The following is a 22,337-nucleotide window of genomic DNA, read 5'->3' on the forward strand; positions in this document are numbered from 1 at the left end:
TATAGGCATGTGTTCATGCTCCGGCCTCTTGCTTTCTGTTTTTTTTTTTTTTTTTTTTATTGCACCAGGGATTGAACTCAGGGACACTCAACCACTGAGCCACATCCTGAGGCCTATTTTGTATTTTATTTAGAAACAGGGTCTCACTGAGTTGCTTAGTGCCTTGCTATTGCTGAGGCTGGCTTTGAATTTGCGATCCTTCTGCCTCAGCCTCCTGATTGGCTAGGATTACAGGCTTGTGCCACGGCACCCACGTTTTTTTTTTTTTTTTTTTTTTTTTTTTTTTAATTGCCCAGGCTAGGGGATTGCCCAGACTGGCCTTGAACTTGCAATCCTCCTACTTCAGCCCCTGAGTAGCTGGGATGACAGGCACTTACCACCACACCTGGTAAAGTCTGTCCACTTTCAAAGCCAGGTACCCTCCCAGGTCACCCCGTCTAGTTTAGGAATGACCCTCTCTATTGTGGTCCTCAGGGCCGGTGTGCTCTGCCCTCCCTCCCCACTGCCACAATCTTCCTTGACCCACATGCCTTCATACCTGCGCCCTTTCTCTTGTCCTGCCCCATTTCTCCCACCCTCCCACCCTCCTCATTCATGAAAGGGTGAACCACATTCATCAACCCACCGCAGATACCACCCACTCAGGGAAGCCTCCTTTGACCCCTCCCATCTCCTGGTCTTCACTCTCTTAAACACATTGTACTTTGCCTTCTTGTTCCTTATCACTTTCTAACTGTACTTCGATTTGTTCATTCATTTGTTTAGCCACTTTCTTCCTTACCAGACTCTAAGGGAGTCTATCTTTTTTTTTTTTTTTTTGGTGGTGCTGGGGATTGAACCCAGAGCCTTGTGCATTTGAGGCAAGCATTCTACCAACTGAAATATATCCCCAGCTCAAGGGTCTGACTATTTGGTTCACCACTGTAGCTGTGCCATTGGCAGGCTGCTCTACACATGCTAGGTACTCAATAATTTTTCATTGAACAAATGAATCCATGAATGAATAAGTAGCTACCAGGCATTTTAAACACATGACTAATTAGCTCCACAATTAACTCACTGAATCTTCACAACTGCCCTATCATCCCATTTTAGAGAAGAGGTAGGTAAGGCTCAAAGAACTGCAAAGTGGTGGAGCTAGGATTCAATCCCAGGTCAGGTTTAACCCCAAAACCACTGCTGCCTTCTGCAGTTACCTCCTGCACCCAACAGCCACAGCCAGATTTAAACAGTCATTGGCTGTCAGATCATGTACCAATCTGAGCCTGGAGGACACCAACCCAGTCAGCACTGGGACCCTGCTGGCACCACCCACTTGTCCAGTCTCTGCCCTTCTTAAGTCTTAAGCTGCTCCCCCCTCCAATTCCCATCTTGGCCTCTAGGGAGAGAAAAGGACTAGGAGTCACAGCCAAGACAGTCGTGCTGGGACAATCCTGTGGTGAATAGAGCTCTGTTCTGAGTGGAGAGACCTGGATTTAAGTTTTGCTGCCCCACTATCCATGTCCTCATTTGGGATTCTGCCTACATTGCTGATCATCCGTCATACCCGACCTCCTGATTCTAGGATCCCAGTTGGTCACTTAACTTGGGAGTGGCCTATGATCAAGTCAATTGTAACCAGGAGCGAGGGCAAATCTGGCACCCTTAAAACCATTCCTGACCTACTAAAGGGATGGGGAGGGAAGGAAAAATATAGGAATGGAAGCTAAATCATACAGGTTTGAGTCCTAGGTTTGCTTCCGAGTCTTTGTGAACCTGGGTAAATCTGCTGTCATGGAGACTCCCTGCAAGTTGAGGACAATACCTGCTCAAAGAGTGGCTCTAGCGAACTAAAATGGATATCTTGTCTAACTTATTAATTTGTTACATTGTTATCCGGCTGCGGCCTCTTATAACCAATAAGCCTTGCATATGGCCACTGAGGCACGAAGGCGGACAGGCCTGAGCCTACTGCGCCTATTTTGCAGAAGGACAAACTGAGACCCGGATAAGCTCAGGGAGTTGTCTGAGGTTGCAGAGTGCGGTGGCGGTTAAACTGGGGACCAGCTCACACGACAGAGGCCTGTCAGAACTAGCTCCCAGTTCCAGGACACCCCCCAACCCTCCAGCATCCCTTAGGGGCGGGCTCTTAAAGCCTCTGACTCACTCCCCCCACCTTACTTTTGGCCCCGCCTGAGACCCAAAGTGAAGGGACATAACTATCTGCAACTTGAGGGGTGTCCACAGAGAAGTTTACAGGCTTGGTCCCTTCTTATCACCCAAAATACCGGTTCTTTGAACTCCAACAAGAAGAATTTGTCTTTCAACACATTCTGGGAGACATTTTACCCTTTCTTCGGTGGGATTTTTCTACTCTGAATTCAGGAGTTGCTTTACCTTAATCTCCACCCCCACTCCACTTGGTTTGCCTCCCGCTGTTTACTCCTATTGCGGAAGTCGCTCGGGTGGAGCTCTCCAGACAGTAGCCTTGAGTACGTCTTTTGCGTAGTTATTTAACTGGCATTCTCTTCAGGCCAATGGAATGACTGGGAGCCCAGGGCGGGTGGGGCGGAGGACCAATCAGAGCCGTTGGCGGGGTGTGGCTGCGTCCCAGGGCGGGGAATCGCGTAATGGCGGACACAGACCGGGCGAGCGCGGCTGGGGGCGTAGCGCATTGAGGGGGGTCCGGCTGTGTGGCAGCCCGCTAGGCGGTCGGCGGGAGCAGGTCCCGTGCTGAGATAGGGTGGCTGGCCGGCTCTTCCTGTCTCTGAGGGCGACTGCGCGAGGCCAGGTGAGCAACAAGTCCCCTTGGGCGGGCCCCGCTGTGAGGCGCCGGCCCCACCTGGGCCGCCCCTCCGGAGCCGCGCAGAGTCCAGGGGCAATGGGTGCCGCACCTCCTGCTCCGACTGGCAGAGACCGGCCAGCGGCCCGCGGCGGATGGCGTCTTAGTTCATCCTACCCCCCTCAGGGAGGGGGTGCCTTGGAGTCCCCAGCGGGTTCGTGAAGGGGCCTGCGAGTCTGTGAGGCTATGAAAGTGTCCCGGCCTGACCTGGTTCTGTCCCCAGGTCGCTTTGTGATCGTGGGCAAGTCACTTCCTTCTTCGGGCCTTAGTATCCCCATTTGTAAAACGAAGACTGTCGGCAGGAGTACCTGAGTTGGGTGCCAGCTGTTTGGGGAAGTTCTTCCGAGGATGAGCCTCGGTTTCTGTCCCGGACCTTGCAATAACTGAGGTGCTCCTCAAGGCCCCTGCCTGTTAAGTCGGGGAGCAGCGGGTAGAGCACCGTGTGCGAGTGTGCGGGCGTGCAGACTGAGGAGGAGAGTTGGCTAAAGGGGCTCTTTCGCGAAGGCGGTGGGTGCACCCCCGACCGTGATGGATGGGATTGGGATGGGATGGGTTCGGGTTCTCTGGGTCCTCCAGCAGTCGTAGAGCTCATGAGATGGGGAAGGTGTCTACCCTTGGATATAGAATCAGAGATGAGGAAGAAATCCTTGGAGCTTCTTGGAGCCAAGATTGGAATTTAGACCCAGAAGTCAGGAGGAGGAAAAGGGAGAAGCATATTTATGGTGCTCCTACTGTGTGCCAAACCTTGGTTAGGCATATATTGTTGTTTAATTTTTACAACTTCCCTTGAGAATTTGCACAGAAGGAAACTAAGTTTCAGAGAACCCAAGTGACTTGCCCAGGGCCTCTAGTAAAGTGCAGTTTACCAGTGTGATGGTGTTTCCTCTGGGAATCACTGGGTAAGGGGGAAAGTCATTGCCTACTTAAGACAGTATTAGGGAAGTTTACCTTGTCACAGACATAGGGAGAGGTCTGGTCCCAGACTTCTGGCATGGAACAGGTAGGGCCTTGATCTCTGGATGGTTAATTGTAAGTTCATCCCCTTTGTTGAGTATGTGAGTTGGAAAAGTCTAAATTGTCAAAGTCACTTTGAAGTGTGTCAGAACTTCAGGGACTCAGTTTGAATTCATATTGGGTGTCCTGTAGAAGAAAGTTTCATCAACTCTTGGTATATAGACTTGAGTTTTGGTTCAATGTGGTACCAGCCCAGTGTCTTTTTCTCCTCCCTAAGAAGACCATGTTTTCTTGGAAATGGAGAAGTTTTCCCATTTATTAGTTCAGATTTCACTGGATTCTGTGGGGTCAAGGCTCAACAGCCTACCTTTGATTAAGCGTAATGTTCCTTTCTTTGTTGTTATCTGACTTTTAGATGAGAGAGAGAAGACTGTGGACTTGGGGTAGGCAGTAGTTGGGTACCATAAATACAGCTCTTAATTTTTCTAAACGTCAGAACTTTGGATTAATTAAAATGGTAGGTCCTGCTGTGGGTATTGTTCTGATATGTCAGTGGTGGGGAAGAAAATTGGAAGAGGAAGTTGCTAAGAAAGAGGGCGTTTCTTAGCAGTGGAGCCAATATGTATTTTCTTTGTTTGAAATTCTAAAACCAGAAAAGCAGCAACTAAAGGAGGAAGGAAGGAAAGAACTATGAAACTCTTCTTCCTGTTCATAGATCTTTAAGAGCTGTTCTTGCCTTTATTCATGTTTGAGGCTCTGCTTTCACAGAAAAAGTCCATTGTAATTTGTTGGACATTCAGAAATTGTCTTCCACAGTGAAACAATTTAAAATCTTAGCCTCTGATCTAATTTTTTTCTTTTTGTGATTCTGGGGATTGAACCCATGGCTTGGTGCATGCTGGGCAAGCACTCTGCCCTGAGTGGTTGCATAGCATCCCTCTGATATAAATTTTTGAGAAATCAGAACATTTTACTGAGGAAGTTATCGCTGAAGAGTCATTTTTCTCAACATAGTTACCATTTCCAGTCTTTACCTCTGTTTTAACTGTGATTTAAATTAGTGAATTTCAACCTAGGAGGAATTGATTTAGATATCAGAAGATGCAAATTACCATCACTTAAAAAACATAATGGCGTTTTGCTTTTTGACAGTCATTTAAAGTCTTTTTAACCTGTGTGGTGGCATACACCTGTAATCCTAGTGGCCTGGGAGGATGAGGCAGGAGGATTGTGAGTTCAAAGCCAGTCTCAGCAACTAAGTGAGGCCTTAAGCAACTCAGTGAGAGTTGCTTAAAATATAAAAAAGGGCTGGGGATGTGGCTAGTGGTTAAGTGCCCCTGGGTTCAACCCCTTGGTACCAAAAAAAAAAAAAAAGTCTTTTTAATGCTTTGTTTTCCAGGATTGTGTTTTATAGTTGTTAAGACATTAGATTTGCTGCATGTCAAGATCTACAGTCATTCTCAGTATTAGTTATATTTTTTATATAAGATGATTTAGTCTTAATTAGTGTACCAGTCCACAGTATGTTCAAAACCCTAGTCCACAGTGTGTCATTCAAAAACCTTGGCTAAAAAAAAAAAAAAAAAAGTCTTGAGACCAGATGTGTTTCTTAATTTAGAAAGTTTGGAGATTTTAGTAAAGAAATGTGCAGTGTCTACTGTGTTATGTTAACACTCCAGAGAGTCTAGGGCAGCACCTTGTACTCAATCATATTACTATTTCAGGAGTAAAATGTTTAAATGCTCACTCTAACTGGGATAAATATATATTATAAATAGTTTCATGTCATGTTTTGCCACCACATGAATAATGAAAAAGTTGTTTTTCACAGCTTTTTGAATTTTTGAATCAAAGGGAAGGGATTGAGTACCTCCATAAATAAAGCTTATATGATGAAAACAAAGGAAAATATTGTATAACCATGTTAATTTCAAAGTCATGAGTCCTAAAAATAGTATTACATTTTTTTGGTTTGTCATGTAAAATTCTTATTCCAATTAAAATATACCTGATGTTAATTTTTCCCTAACTACTGGTATTATCCTTTTGTTATTGTTGTTGTTTAATGATGCTGGGGATCAAACCCAGGGCTTCATATATGCCAAGTAAGTGCTTTACCACTGATCTAGCCCTAAAATATATCTTTAGTACTCTCACTAAAGATTTGAGATGCTAAAATGACACACTCTGCCTCTTTTTTCTTGGTGCTAGGGATAGAACCCAGGGTCTTGCACATGTTATCACTGAGCTACATCCCCAGTCATCTCTATCTCTTTTATAAATAGTAATTTTAGGGTCTTTGCTCATAATTTTTTTTATAACAATTAAAGAGAATTGTATCTTTTTGTATCTGTGTGATTCAGAGAAAAATCAATCAGGTGAGGATCTGTAGATTAATGTTTACAAAAAAATTTTTTTTTCTTTTTTGTGGTACCAAGAATTGAACCCAGGGTAATGCACATTTTAAGCAAATGCTTTATAACTAAGCTACATGCTACATTCCTGGCTCTGCTTTTCTTTCTTCTTCTTCTTCTTCTTCTTCTTCTTTTTTTTTTTAAGACAGGTCTCAAATTTGCAATCCTCTTGCCTCAGCCTTCTGAGTAGCTGTGATGATAATGTGCACCAGGAGAACTGGCTATGTTGGCAGAATTTTAAAGCTGATATTTTTCCTTTCAGGGGGGTCCTTTAGTTTGAGGTAATCACTACTAGATGGAATTTAGGTCAATTTTTTCTTTGTTTTTAATTTATGAAGCTTCCATAATTTGTACATCTTGCTGAGGAGTTTACTAACAAATATTTAATTTAGCAAAAAAAATTAGCATATCTCCTTTTAAATGTGTGCTGTATAAGAAACTCATTTACTAACCATATGAATTTGGGTGTTTAAGTGACCAAGGACCTCCATGAGCATATTTTAAAGGCTGCTCTTACCTTTTCTCAGACCCCTGTACTGTAGAATGAGATTGATTGGTATTGCTGGAGATTGAAGATTTATTTCTTCTGTTTAGAAGAAACCCTATGAGCTGGGTGTGGTGGTATACTCCTGTAATCCCAGTGACTGAGGAGGCTGAGGCAGGAGGATTACAAGTCTCAGCAATTTAGTGAGGCCCCAAGCATTTTAGCGAGGCCCTAAGTAACTTAGCAAGACCCTGTCTTAAAATAAAAAAAAAGAACTAGGGATGTAGCTCAGTGGTAAAGTGCCTTTGGGTTCAATCCCCAGTATTGGGGCAGGTGGAGAAGAAGCAGCAACCCCATGACAAAATGGATTTGAAGAATTCTGTCCTTCAAGAAATCACGAAGGGGCTGGGGTTGTAGCTCGTTGGTAGAGCACTTGCCTAGCATGTGTGAGGCACTGGGTTTGATCCTTGGCATTGCATGTAAATAAATAAAAATAAAGGTTCATTGACAACTAAAAACATTTTTTAAAAGTATAACAATCTTTTTTTAAAAAATATTTTTAATTGTTGATGGACCTTTATTTTATTTATTTATATGCGGTGCTGAGGTTTGAACCCAGTGCCTCATACATGCTACTCAAGTGCTCTACCACTGAGCCACAACCCCGGCCCTAAAAAGTATAACAATCTTACAAAAAAAAAGAAAGAAAAGAAAAAAAGAAAGAAAGAAAAGAAATCACATTGCCACTTGGTTTGAGACCTCAATTCATCCTCCTACTTGGGGTGGTTCCTTGTTTTCTGAGAATGGTTACTTCACTGTCTGGGAGATAGAAAGGGTGTGGAACAGGGTATCAGGAATTGCAAGTGGAGTAGGTGTATGATTAGACTAGGAAATAGGAACAGTTGTTATCCAGACTACCCAATTTATTCTATTTCATAGCATTGATAATATTGCAAAAGAATTACAAATTGGTGGACTAACATTCTGTTATGTTACTCTGTTGTGAGTAGGGGTAAATTCTTGAAGACAGGTACTGTTTTTTTGTATTCTTTGGTATTCTGTAATGCCTAAAGGCCAGGACTTCAAACTTGTCTTGGTTATCAAATTTTTCTTTAAAAAAATGTGCATATCTGCTGGGTGTGCATACCTTAATCCCGGTGACTCCAGAGGCTTAGGCAGGGAGATCACAATTTCGAGGCTAGCCTCAGCAATTTAACAAGGCCCCAAGCAACCTAGTGAGACCCTGTTGTAAAATAAATAAATTAAAAAAAAAAAAAAAAAAAAAAAAAGGGCTTAGGAGGTAGCTCAGTGGTAAAGTGCCTCTGGGTTCAATCCCTAGTACCTAAAAATAAATAAATAAAAATAAAAAATGTGCATATCTCTCATGGGAGCCCTGGCAGTAAGTACATAACTAGGGTTGAGAATCATTGACATAGCAAATTGTAAGCACTCAATAAATCCTCCCCTGCTCTCATGCAGTACTAGGGATCAAACCTAAGCCCTCACACACATGCTTAGCAAGTGCTGTACCACCAAACCATATACTTAGCCTCTCAAATATTTTTTGATTAATTTGCTATTCTCCCTGACATGAGTTACATAGGGTAGAAGAGGACCCAGATTTTTTTGTAAGCTAAGATAGCTCTCCAAAATATCTACACACATCAAACGGTTGGTAGATCTGTACCCATAGTCATTTCACTGTTGGCTACTTTGCTAGCATTACCACCTCATGTTGTAACTAGGCAGGATTGGATGCAGTCTATGTAAACAGGCAACTGAAAGTTTTGTTTCCTTCTTGGTTGTTGGCCTTACTAGAATTGACTTAGGGCAACAGTAACTAAATTGGGAATAGGTCTAAATGCAGAGTTCTTGGGTATTGAAGGTAGACTGCTGGACACCAGTGATGCCAAAGGAAGAAATGGAAAGTTGTAATTTGCCTGGATCTCCAACACAGCATAATACAGGGAACATAATTGACACTCCGTAGCTTTATGTTGAGTAAAGAAATGATTGGCTCCTTGTTTGGGAAGAGAAATGTAGGCTGTGAAGTAAGGTGCTTCTTACTCATCCTTAGAACTGTCTAAGAGGTCTGTTCCCTGATGCTTTTCCCCAGGAAAAGTTGAGTGCTTCCCTTTTATGTCTTCTTTGTTAAAGCATTTATCAGACAGTCAAATCTGGTATCAGACAAATTATAAAACTGCCCTACCTGACTAAGTTCCTTAAGGGCAAGAGTATAATGTTCTTTTTTGTATGACCAATGCACAACACAGGATACGCACTTAATAGATGCCAATAATGCTTAAATTATGGCCTCTGTTTTCTTCTGCTTCATTTAGTTGGCTCATCTTTCTTTCATTTCATGTAAACAGCATCATGGGGTCTATCTACTAGATGCCAGTAGCACCCACTCCCCTAATTGTGACTCTCAAAAGTGTTTCCAGATGTCATATGAACCCTGGAGGACAAAATTGCTCCTTTTTAAGAACCACTGTATTAACAGGGGTAAAGGTGATGGAGTAAAAGAAAGGAATATGAATGTCCTCAAATGTGTGCTCTCCTGTCTGGTTATACAGTCTCTTGTCACTAACTTTGGATAAGAAAGGAAAATGAGGGAAATCAGAAAGTGACACATTTAAAATAGTTCCATTATTTTCATTCTGTTCAAATTTTATTCAGTTTAAATATATTAGAGCAGTATAGATAACTGAATTTTTTATGCAGATCTATGTAAATTCAATTTCTGTCACTGATTAAGATTAGATGGAGTAAAGATTACTTTTAGAATATTACTACCTTGTGGGCTGAGGTTGTGACTTAGTTGTAGAGCGCTTGCCTAGCATGTGTGAAGCACTGGGTTGAATCCTCAGCACCACATAAAAATAAATAAATAAAAGTTACTATAAAAAAAGAATATTTAGAGAAACAACATGTATCCCATTTGTATACAATAAAAAAAAAATATTACTACCTTGTGCCAGATGTAGTAGAATATGCCTGTGATTCCACAACTTGAGAGACTGAGGCAGGAGGATCACAGGTTGAGCCTTAGCAACTTAGTGAGGCTCTAAGAAATTTAGCAAGACCCAGTCTCAGAATAAAAAAATAAAAAGAGCTGGGATGTTACTCAGTAGTAAATCACCTCTGGGTTCAATCCCCAGTACCCCTCCCCCACCAAAAAAAAAAAAAAAAAGACTACTGTGTATGAATTACTCTTTCTCAGAAAAATTCATGGCTGAAAAGTTTAACATCTAAAGAATAACAAGTATTGCTTTTTAAAAAGAACTTGCCAGGACTTGTCACAATTTTTCTTTGCTAATTTTGAGTTTCATGAATAAGATATGTTTTTTGATGTCCTTGGATAGATACTTTGTAATTCTAAAAAACATGTTTAACTAGTTAGCATGCTTTTTTAGTTCAGATGTTTAAGATTAGATGGAGTAAAGATTACTTTTAGAATATTACTACCTTGTGGGCTGAGGTTGTGACTTAGTTGTAGAGCGCTTGCCTAGCATGTGTGAAGCACTGGGTTGAATCCTCAGCACCACATAAAAATAAATAAATAAAAGTTACTATAAAAAAAGAATATTTAGAGAAACAACATGTATCCCATTTGTATACAATAAAAAAAAAAATATTACTACCTTGTGCCAGATGTGTCAGGTAGATTGGTCAAGGCAATGGTCCTTTGAGTATTCATAAATTAATGACAAGGTATTAATGACACTTGGGAACTTCACTTTCTTTTGGCCAGCTCTCTACAGCATAGTATAATCTTTCATGTCTTAGTCACTGTTAAGGTGAAGTTGAATGAGTGTTATTTTCCTGTTCCATTTGAAGTTATGAATGGTATTCTAGAGAATTCAAATGTATAGTTATGAATAGTATCTCAGAATAGTTACCATTTATGCAAATGAAATACATTTCTTAACTTAGAAACCAAACAGAATTGAATTAGAACAGAGAATAGAAAGAAGAATCATTGAATGCTTGCAGAGAAAATAATGTTCAGATATAGAAGTATCTCAGAAAAATTTGCTGTTCATTGTGAGTTCCAGACTAATAAAAATAAACAGTTTTGAGTTTGATAGGAAAGGGTATTAAACTTTGCTTGTGGTTATTTCTTTTCAAGCTCTGTTTTCCTTTTCTGGTAAAATACGGAAGAATCAGAGATACATTCTCTTAGTTGTAAGATTAATTCCAGTTGAGCAAAATTAAGTTTCTTATTTTTAAACTATATAGAAACCCTTTTGGGAAAGAGTAGTGTGGTTCCTTTAGTTCCAGTTTGAGTATATATGTGTGTATGTACATGCTAACTATGAACATGTATGATATGACTTGTGAAATTTAAACTTTGTAATCAGCCAAGTAACAAGAGTAATTATTTTAAGTATTTAGAATTGAAATCCTTTGTTCTAGCAAGTACTCAGTCTAAAAAACCTTTTCTCTATTCACGTCTTGAGAAATTAAATGTATAGAAGGTCTTAGGCCATGTTCATAGATATTCTCTTCCCTTCACCATTGGGAACTGTGTAGTCCTGATGTCAAAGGCATCTGTGGATTCCTGAGAGATGGAAGACAAACTTTGCCTCTCACTTTACTTTTAAAGCTCCACTATTCAGTGGGTGATAATTTGCAAAGCACAGTGCTTCCACTTTGATATATATCATTAGTCAGTCCCCAGCACTTGAGATAAATTATGTTAGTAGGCTATAGTTTATAGATAAAGTAAATTGATTTTGTGAGATTACCACAAAGTCACTCAACTGATGAATGGCAGATTTTAGGTCATTTTGTTAAAGAGATTTTTAAAACATTAAAGTTATATACAGTGAAATGCACAAAAATGCAAGTTTATAATTAGATGTTTGGCAAATGTGTAGCTAACTGGCCAATCAAGAGAAAGAGCGTGTCAGGTGTGATAGTGCATGCCTCCAGTGACTTGGCAGGCTGAGGGAGGGGGATTGCAAATTCAAAGCCAGCCTCAGCAACCTAGCTAGACCTTGTCTAAAAATAAAAAAGGGCTGAGGATGTGACTTAGTGGTTGAGTGCCCCTGGATTCTATCCCTGATGTGAGAAAGAGGGAGAGAGAGAGATCTCATTTCTTTTTTGTTTTTACATTGGGGATTGAACCCAGGGGCATTTTGCCACTGAACTACATCCCCAGTCCCTTTTTTTTTTTATCTTTTATTGAGATAGGGTCTCAACAAGTTGCTGAGACTGACCTTGAACTTGTGATCCTTCCTCCTCAGTCTCCCAAGTGACTGAGATTACAGGTGTATGCCACCCTACCCGGCAAGTGAGAGCCTTTCTATGACTCTCCAAAGTTCTTGTGACCCTTTGTAGTCAGTCTTACTTTTTTTTTTTTTTTTTTTTAAATATGTTTTAGTTGTTGATGGACACAATGCCTTTAGTTTATTTATTTTTTATGTGGTGCTGAAGATCGAACCCAGTGCTTCACATGTGCTAGGCAAGTGCTCTACCACTAAGCTACAACCCCAGCCCTCCACATCTATTTTTAACTTTGATGTTTGCATGTAATATATTTCCCTTCTCTAATATTTATTTATTTTAGGAATCTCATTGAAATTACAAAAGTAATATATGCTCATTGCAACAAATTACACAAGCAGAAGTGAATAAAGAGTGAAACTTTACTTAAATTTATTTTTGTTTCTGCATTTTTCCAATTACAGAAATAATGAGTGCTATTTGTAAAAGGAAAAAAAAATTGCTCAATTCAGATAATACCAAGCAGAGAAAAAGAATCACCTGTCATTCTACCAGTTAACTTTCTTTTTTTCGTTCTGGGTATTGAATCCCACGGGTGCTCTACCAGTGACCTACATCCCCAGTCCTTTTTATTTTATGTTTTGAGATGTGGTCTTGCTCAGTTGCTAAGGGCTCACTAATTTGCCCGAACTGGCCTCAAATTTGCCATCCTCCTGCTTCAGCCTCCTGAGTTGCTGGGATTACAGGCATGGATCACTGTGCTCTGCACTAGTTGACATTTTGATGCAATTTCTCTTTCTTTGCACTTTGTTTACCACAGCTGAGACCATGATATAGGACTTTTTAGGTTTCCCTTTTTACATTAGGTTTATCCTATCCTTTATCAGTTCTTGTTATTTCCGTGTTCATGCTTGGAGACACCCTACATCTGACTGTCTAGCTGCTTGTAATCTTGACTGACTTGGATGCATCAGGCAACATTTGTGAATGCTTACTGTGCACTTTATCATTGTTACATACCCAACAACCAACATTTCTAAACAGAGGCAGTATTGCTCTGTTTAAAGAGTATAGATTCTGACTGTGTGTGGTGGTGCTTGCCTATAATCCTAGCAACTTGGGAAATTAAAAGGGCTGGGGATGTAGCTCATTGGTAAAGCACCCCTGCATTCAATCCCTAGTACCAAAAAAAAAAAAAAAAAAAAAAAAAGTAAAAAGAACTGGGGATATACCTTAGTGGTGAACTGCTCTTGGGCTCAACCCTCAGTACCAAAAAAAAAAAAAAAATTCAGAGTATAGATTCTGGCTGGGCATGTGGGTATGGTGGCATCCCCCTATAATCCTAGCAGTCTGGAAACTGAGGCAGTAGGATGGCAAGTTTGAAACCAACCTGGGCAAGTTAGTATGACCCTGTGTCAATATAAGAAATAAAAAGGACTGGAGATGTAGCTTAGTGGTAGAGCATCCCTGAATTCAATCCCCAGTACCACTGGGGGCAGAGGGCGGGGAGTATAGAATCTGGAGTCAGTCTCCATCTAGGTTTACCTTTAGTCTTCTCTACTTACACTAGCTCTGAAGCCTTGGATAAATGATGCAACCTCTTTTAGCTTTGGTTTTCTCATCTGAAAATGGGTTATCTTATTTTACTGTAAAATGCAGAGCATCCCTCAGAGGGGTTGTTAGGAGGATTAAACGATATTGTTAATTAGTTCAGTGCTCAATAAATTCTCCATAATTGTTATTATAAATTTTAAAATGGCAACTGGGTATGGTGGTACATACCTTTAATCTCAGCTACTTGGGAGGCTGAGGCAGAAGGGTTGTAAGTTCAAGGCTAGTCTGGAAAACTTAGGGAGATCCTTTCTCAAAATGAAATAAAAAGGTCTGAAGCTGTAACTTAGTGGTAGAGTGCTTACCTATTATGTGTGAGACCCTGGGTTCAATTTCCAGTACAGCAAAAAAAAAAGAAAGAAAGAAAGAAAGCAAGCAAGCAATGGCATATTTGGTCAGACACATTATCTAGTCCAGAATTCTATGTCTTTTTCTATTCTTTCGGCACTGTGAATTGAATCTAGGGACACTTTACTACTGAGTTATATCCCCAGTCCTCTGCACTTTTTTTTTTTTTTTTTAATTGTTGAGACAGGGTGTTGCTAAGTTGCTAACACTGACCTTGAATTTATGATTAGCCTGTTTCAGTCTCCTGAGTTGTTGAGATTACAGGTCTGTGCCACTATGCCTGGCTTGTTTGTTTCTTTGTTTATTTATTGGTATTGGGTATTGAATCCAGGGCCTTGCATGCTAGGCAAGGGCTCTACCATTGAGCTACATCTTCAGCCCACCTTTTTGTATCAGGGATTGAATCCAGGGACGCCCAACCTCTAAGCCATGTCCCCACCCCTTTTTGTTTTTTATTTTGAGATAGAGTCTTGCTACGTTGCTGAGGCTGACTTTGAACTTAGAATCTTCTTGCCTCAGCCTCTCAAGCTGCTATGATTATAGGTATGTGCCACTGTGCACCCTCCCTTTTTAAATGGTGAAAAAAATGTATATTCAGAATTAGACATTGGATTCAGTTTAGATGATCCCAGTTTTGTTGATAACATTCAAAGCATCATAGTCAGGAGCCAGTTGAACATACGCCGCCTTCTCTCCATCAGGCCTGATTGAGGTGTTAACCTTGGCCACTTTAATATCATACAGTTTCTTTAAAACCTGTTTGATCTAGTGCTTTTTGGCCTTGAGGTACACAGTGAACATAAATAAGTTTTTGTCTCTGTCTTCATGGCAGACTAGTTGATCAGGGGAAATTTGTGATGGCAGAGTGGTCAAGCTTGTTTCTTTGAGGGTCAGTCTTGCTAGGATATTTGGGCTGCCTCCTGAAGCAGTGTCTTGAGCCCCAGAAGTGGGTGACATGCAGATTTTGTGTGTGTGGGGGGGGCTATGGATACTTTTCAGTATGCTTTCTTGGCCTTCAAAGCCTTTGCTCTGGGTTTGGCTTTGACTTTGGAATAGCCAGGAACTTCCTTCTTTATCTTCAGCACCATCTTGGTTAAAAGGTAGCGGTCTGTAGGGTTTTGTTGGGAAGGCATGAAAATATCAGCTTCAAAAGTTAGGACTTTGGTGCTTAGAATTCATAATTTCTTTTGGGTGTCTCTCTTTTCTTCCCATCCTCTTCCTTTCTCCCTTCTATTGTCTTCTATTCCTGTGCTGGGGATCTAACCTAGGACCTTGAGCATGCCAAGCAAGTGCTCTGCCATTGAGCTACATCCCAAGTCCTTCTCTTGGGAGTTTGTTATGGAAATGTTACCTATGAATGTATCCCTACTGTCTTTGAATTACTTTTTTTTTTTTTTTTTTTTGGTGGTGCTGGGGATTGAACCCAGGGCCTTGTGCATGCAAAGCAAGCACTCTATTAGCTGAGCTATAATATCCCCAGCCCTTAGTTTTGTATTTTATACTCTTGACCTGAATAATGATCTTTATTACTTTTATCTATTGGATAAAACAGTAAACTGTTATTTATTTTTATTTTTTATTTGTTTTTGCCATACTAGGGGTTAAACCCAGGGGTGCTCTATCAGTGAGCTACATCCCCAGCCCTTTTTATTTTTTATTTTGAGACAAGGTCTTATTAAGTTGCCTAGGCTGTCCTTTGGACTTGAGTTCCTCCTGCCTCAGCCTCTTGGGCTGTTGGGATTACAGATGAGTGTTACCACGCTGGGCCCTTTTTACTGGTCTAATAAAAGCAATAGCTGGTGTTTGGTGAATGTGTGCTGTTTGCCAGTGTGTTTATCTCCATTCTCACAGCAGTTTACTCAAATTAGTTGTTTATAGAAAAGAAAGGCTCATAAAATTAAGTAACTGGCCCATTGTCACACAACTAAACCAACTGGGACTAGAATTTTAAAAATCTTGTCTGAATCTAAAACCTGGACTTAGGCCTCCTTCCCATCCTTCCCATCCTTTTTTCTTTCTGATAGAACCTTCTGATGCTAGGCAAGTGTTCTACCACTGAACTAAACCTCTAAACCCTATCATTGTTTCTTTAGATTTGATGTAGAAGTTTCTGCTATTTACACACACTCTTTGCTTCATTTTAAGTACACTTTATATAGCTATATCTATCTATATTTTAAAAATATCTATTATCATACAGAAACCCCTCTGTCCTTTGATCTTTTCAGATATCTTTCTAGTCCTTCTCTATTTTACCTTTTCTGTGTTAAGGTGACCACAACTGCACATTCTATTCTAAGTACAGATACACTTTGATTTGTTCAAGGATAGGATAATGTGTTCTGTTTCCCAAGCTTTCATAATAACACTAGCATTTTGTTGCCCTTTTGTATCTATAGTCAGGATACAGTCCAGGAATTCTGAACCTCCTTCCCTGTGTTGCAACAGGTAGCTTTAGAGCTCTTCACTTGATAATTATAGTTTGGACTACTTTTCCACTGCTGCATTACCTTATTTTTATCTATTTGGAAACTATTTTTTACATTTCTGGACACAAAAAATCTTACACCTTCATATTTCTGCCTGTATCTGTAGTCATCTGCAAACTGAGAAGATTTCACTAGGTAGTTTTCTTTCTAGATAATTCCTAAAAATATTAATTGTGATAGTTCAGTCATAATACCTGGGAGACTGTTTGTTTATATACTTTGTCTAGGGAAGGGACTATATCACAACTTTTTTTTTTTGGTACCATGGATTGAACTCAGGGGCACTCAACCACTGAGCCACATCCCCAGCCCTATTTTATTTAGAGACAGGATCTACATTGAGTTGCTTAGCACCTCGCTGTTGATAAGGCTGGCTTTAAACTCACAATCCTCCTGTCTCAGCCTCCCGAGCCGCTGGGATAACAGGTGTGCGCCACCACACCCATCCAGCTCACAACTTTTTTCTGTTTCTAAATGAATTTTCTCTCTGGAGGTAAAGATAGTCTATTTGCTGTTGTAGCCTTTGGAAATTTTGTTTTTTATTTTTCCTCCTGCTCATTTGATTCTCATTCTACCATGTCTCCTCTGCTCTCAGGTGTATGTATATATTACTGGAAGCCTTGCAAACTGTAGGTTCTCTCTAAGCCTTTATTATATTAAACATTTAACAACAGAGTGATGTCCAGTATTGGATTACTGATTTATTGAGTACTTCCTGTGTGTCAGTTTCTAGAGGTGCAACTCAGTGATCATGAGAAACAAGGTCCTTGCTCTCATGCGATTTAGACAATAAGCACGTAAATAAGATGTTAAAAGATTGTGATGTGTTAGAAAGAGAATAAGTCAGGTGCTATAATAGAGAGTAATGGAAAAACTTTCTCTGAGAGGGCAAAAAACTGAAACTGAATGAAAATGAACTAACCAAATGAAGAGATGGGAAGGAGAATTCTAGTTAAAAGGAACCATTTGCAAAGGTGCCAAATCAGGAAAATCCTTACCTTGTTCTGTGAAAATGGAAGCCCACTGTGACTATTAGTGAACTGTGGTGACCGATAAGTGATTAGAGAGAGAGTAGGTAGGAGCCAGATGTTTCAAAACTTTGTAGGACTGATAAAAACTATTATTTTACCCTGCCCTCACCCCCATTGAATCAGGGCCTCCAGCATGCTAGGCAAGCACTGTACCTCAGAGCTGCATTACTAGCTCCTCATACCCCCTTTTGAGACAGGATCTCCCTAATGTTGTCCAGGCTGGCCTTCAATTTTCAGTCTTCCTGTCTCAGCCTCCAAGTGGCTAGGATTACAAGCATGTGTCATCATGCCCTGCAGTTTTGTAAGAGTGTGTGTGTGTGTGTGTGTGTGTGTGTGTGTGTGTGGTGCTGGGGCTCAAATCCAAAGCCTTGTAGCATTCTAGGCAAGTAGTTTCCCTCTGAATTACACCAGTATTCTTGTGAGTTGTCCCTTATTTTCTTGATCATGCTCTTTAGAGCATGAAAGTTTAAAATTTTGATGAAAGTCTAATTTATTTTTTTCTTAGGTTGCTTCAGTTTGAAGTGTCATATGTAACTATTTTTTAGTCTATGACCATAAAGATTTCCTTCCTTCCTTTTTTTTCTTTCCTTCCTTCTCAATACTGGGGATTGAACCCAGGACCTTGCATAAACTAGGCAAACACTGGGCTACATCCTTGCCCTTTTTATTTTGAGACAGGGTCTTGCTAAGTTACCCATGCTGACCTCAAACTTCTGATTCTTCTGCCTCAGCCTCCCATTTAGCTGAAATTACAGATGTGTGCAACTGTACCTGTCTACCTTTCTTTTCCTTGCCTATTACTCTGGCTAAACCTCTAGTACAGTTTTGAACAAAAGTGGTAAGAGAGGACATCTAGTCTTGTTCATGATCTTAGGAGGAAAGCATTTAGTGTTTTACCAGTAAGTGTGATGTTAGCTAATGAACGAATGAATTTATTTATTTAGTTTTTTTAGTACTGGGTACTGAACACAGGAGTGCTCTACCACTGAGCCAAATCTCAAACCCTTTTTATATTTTATTTTGAGACAGGGTCTCACTAATTTGCCAAGGCTGGTCTTAAACTTGAAATCCTCCTGCTTTAGCCTCCTGCATCACTGGATTACAGGCATGTATTACTGCACCCAGTCTTTTTTTTTGTTTGTTTCTTTTGAGAAAGCATCTGGTTATGTTGTCCAAGCTGGCTTTGAACTTCTAGGTTCCTGTGATCATTCTGTCTCAGCCATGCACATGCCAGTGTTTCTAGCTAGCTGGGATTTTGTTGTTGTTGTGTTGTTGATGTTGTTGTTTGGTACTGGGGATTAAACTCAGGGGCACATAGTCAGTGAGTCACATCCCTGGCCTTTTTTATTTTTTATTTTGAGACAGGGTCTTCAAGTTACTGAGGCTGGCCTTGAACTTGGGATCCTCCTGCCTCAGCCTCCTCAGTTGCTGGGATTACAGGTGTGTGCCACTATACCTGACCTGGGATTTTTATTTTATTTTCTTTTTTTTTCTTTTTTTTTTTTTTTTTTTTTTTTTTTTTTTGCGGTGCTGGGGATCGAACCCAGGGCCTTGTGCTTGCAAGGCAAGCACTCTACCAACTGAGCTATCTCCCCAGTCCCATGAGCTATCTCCCCAGTCCCTGAGCTATCTCCCCAGTCCCGAGCTATCTCCCCAGTCCCTTTATTTTTATTTTTATTTTTTGTGATCCTGGGGATTGAACCCAGGGCTTAATGGATACTAGACAAATGCTGCACAACTGAGCTACACTTCAACCCTTTTTAAATTTTATTTTGAGATAGGGTCTCACTAAGTTGCCCATGCTCAAACTTTCAGTTTTTCTGCCTCAGCCTCTGAATAGCTAGGATTATAGGCATGTGCCATTGAACCTAGCAAAAGTTACTATTTTTTAAAAAACATAACCATAGTATTTCATATTTCAGCATATATCCAGTTAATGTTCACACTTCTAAAATTGTGTTGTCTTCTTTTCCTTCACCCATGCCATCCTTTTTCTCTAAACTTTTGGTTTATTTGAATCAGGTTTCAAACAAGGTCCATGCATTGAATTGGTTTCTATGGCTTCTAAATCTCTTTTAATCTGTCAATTGTCGCACTTCTTCTTGTCACTTGTATTTTTGTTGCTTTTGCTACTACTGTCAAAGTAACTAAGTTGTTCTGTAGTTTTCCTATACTGGACTTTGTTAATTGAACAGAACATTATGTTTCTCTATCCATTATATTCTTTGTAAACTGGTTAGATCTAGAACAGTGTTGTCTAAGAAATATTAAAGCTTTAAATGAAACTTAGATTTTTTAGTTGGCACATTAAAAAGACAAGAGGAAACAGGAACTGTGTTTTCATAATTGATTTAACTTGGTAATTGCAAACTTATCACTTAACATGTAATAATAAAAGGTGATTGGGCTGACGATACAATTCAGTGGCAGAGTGCTTATCTAGCATGCATAAAGTCCTAGGTTCAATCCTCAGCACCAGAAAAAAGTTATTAGTGAGCCGAACATGATGGCATATGCACGGGGGAGTATGCTTATAATCACAGCTACTTGGGAGACTGAGGCAGGAAAATTGCAAGTTGGAGTTCAGCTTCAGCATCTTAGTGAGACCCTGTCTCAAAGTGAAACGGGCTGGGGATGTAGCCCAGTGATAAGGTATCCCTGGTTCAATTCCCAGTATGGAAAAAAAAAATTATTAATGAAATATTTTAAGTTTTTTTTATACCATTCCTTTGAAGCTTGATGTTTTGCATTTATAGCACATCACAGTTTGGATTAGCTGTTTTAAGTTCTTAATAGCTACATGTGTGTAGTAGCTACATGTTGGACAGTGTACCTCTAAAGGATTTACCTGAATGAGGTTCCTGTTTTGACAGTAGTACTTAATAAGTGGTCCTGTATTTTTCCTTAAGTAGGTTTATAATGTTCAAGTGTCTCTTTTTATGTTGTAAGTGGTCATGGGTGATGATTATCTAGATCCAGGATTTTATGAGATATCTGCCAAATTATTATATTTCAGTTATATCTTTCTTCCCTGGTTTTATGTAGAATACTTCAAAAAAGAATAACCCTAATGGGGTGCAGGGCACATGCCTGTAATCCCCGGGAGGAAGGCTGAGGCAGGAGGATCATGAGGTCAAAGTCAGCTTCAGCAAAAGCGAGGTGCTAAGCAACTCAGTGAGACCCTGTCTCTAAATAAAATACAAAAAAGGGCTGGGGTTGTGTCTCAGTGGTTGAGCGCCCCTAAGTTCAATCCCTGGTACCTGCCCCCAGCACCCTGAAAGAAAAGAATAAACTTTCCTTATCAACTCTTTGGTTACTGTGAGGTTTAATATGTGTAGGAAAAAACAGGATAAATACTTAATTCATTCCTTTTATTTGTTTATTTACCAGTTTTCAAAATGATGAGTTGGTTTCCTGATATGCTCAAAGGGGACCAGTGAATTCTTTTGAATTTTTAAAGTATGATTATGAACTTTTGGGTTTTAATATATTTGATGTATTTTAGTTGTAGTTATTCTTACAAATGTTCAGTTCATGCCATCTTAGATCAGTGAGAGGCTCTTCAAGTTGTCTCCAATTCTTTTTGGCGTACTGCAATTGTCTTTACAAGTGTTCCTTGATTTTTGGTATGATGCTTCACACCCATCTTTACATGTTCTGCCCTTTGCTCAAAGAACTCTAGATCTTTGAGTGGGGTATTGTATATAGAGACCACATTACTGGCTCCTTCATTTTGTCCAGTAATTTAACCAAGGTTACACAAATTTAGTGCCATAATTTGCCATAGAATCCTAGCCCTCTGGCTCTTACTTCTATACTATTGATATTTTCTATTCCTTCTTCTACCTAGTTTCTAGGGCAGGTAGTTTAGCTATGTTTCAGCTTCTTCTCTAGACCATCAGGGAAAGATGGGTTTTGTGGGTCATTGTTGAAGGTATTAACAAACCTCATTAATTTGAGCTAATTGGGGGAAAACAGTGAGAATGTTGTATGTTGTTTTTCTTTAGATGCAGCTGTTACTTTGAGTTCATAGAGTAACGGAAACTAGGCTAATAGTGTTACCAGGTTATTTTGTTAGGTAGAGGTCCTTGTACCTGGTTTAATGAATAGCTGAGAATGATGTGCAATTTAACTTTAATTTATGTAAATTAGACTCTTGAAATGCTTAAAAACAGCTCATTAAACATTTCTCCCTGCAATCTTATTTGCACTGTTTTCTAAGTCTTTACTAGAGTACAGAGGTAAACTTTAGCTCAGATCTGAATTTATCTCATTTCAAATGTGTGGAGTCTATATTAATAATGTATAGCCTATACAATTCGAAGAAGTTTTGAAAGATAATTTGAGAAAGTGCAGAGGAAGAGCATCCAAAAGTCAGACATCTGGCAGTTTCAACTAACCAGAATGCAATTCTTTGCATCTAAAAGTAAGCTGAAAGTGTTTCTGAGTAGCAAAGAGCTTTTGGAAAGCTCCTTCATTTTACCTCAAAAGTAGCATCACCCTAGGGCCTCACTCATCTGTGGATTTTGAGGCACAGAGGACCCAGGTGTGTAAAGGCTGATTGTGTTGCCTGTTGACTCTGTGACCCAGAATAAGTCACCTGATCTCCTTGGGCCTTAGTTTTTCTCTAATGAGGCAGTTAAAATTAGGGGTGGCAGAGAACTTATTGGTAAAGCACTTTCCTAGCATGGTTGAAGCCCTAGGTTCAATCACCAGTATGGAACAAAAAATTAGGGGTGGTAATGTGTTTTTTCAACCTCACAGACTACTTATGAGATTCAAATTGATTAATCAGATTACAAAATAGATAATTAATGTATTTATTGAATTCACGAGAGATGATATGAAAGTCTTTTTAAACTAGCTTTGTGTGACCATAGCATTATGAAAATAATGTAGATACACTGATACATTTTAGTGATCAGAAGATGACAACAGGAGTAGATTCAAGAA

General features: G+C 39.9%; 1 protein-coding gene across 1 annotated transcript in view; it reads left to right on the plus strand.

Moving 5' to 3' along the window:
- The first annotated feature begins 2,599 nt into the window (after nt 1-2,599).
- The window catches only part of Wasf2 (WASP family member 2), a 73,232-nt gene continuing 53,494 nt past the window's right edge, over nt 2,600-22,337 (plus strand). Inside the window, exon 1 of the mRNA XM_047546593.1 lies at nt 2,600-2,770. The gene's annotated coding sequence lies outside the window, so the exon portion shown is untranslated. The remainder of the gene's footprint in view (nt 2,771-22,337) is intronic.

Source organism: Sciurus carolinensis, chromosome 1 (genome assembly GCF_902686445.1).
Source record: "Sciurus carolinensis chromosome 1, mSciCar1.2, whole genome shotgun sequence".
Taxonomy (NCBI): Eukaryota; Metazoa; Chordata; class Mammalia; order Rodentia; family Sciuridae; genus Sciurus; species Sciurus carolinensis.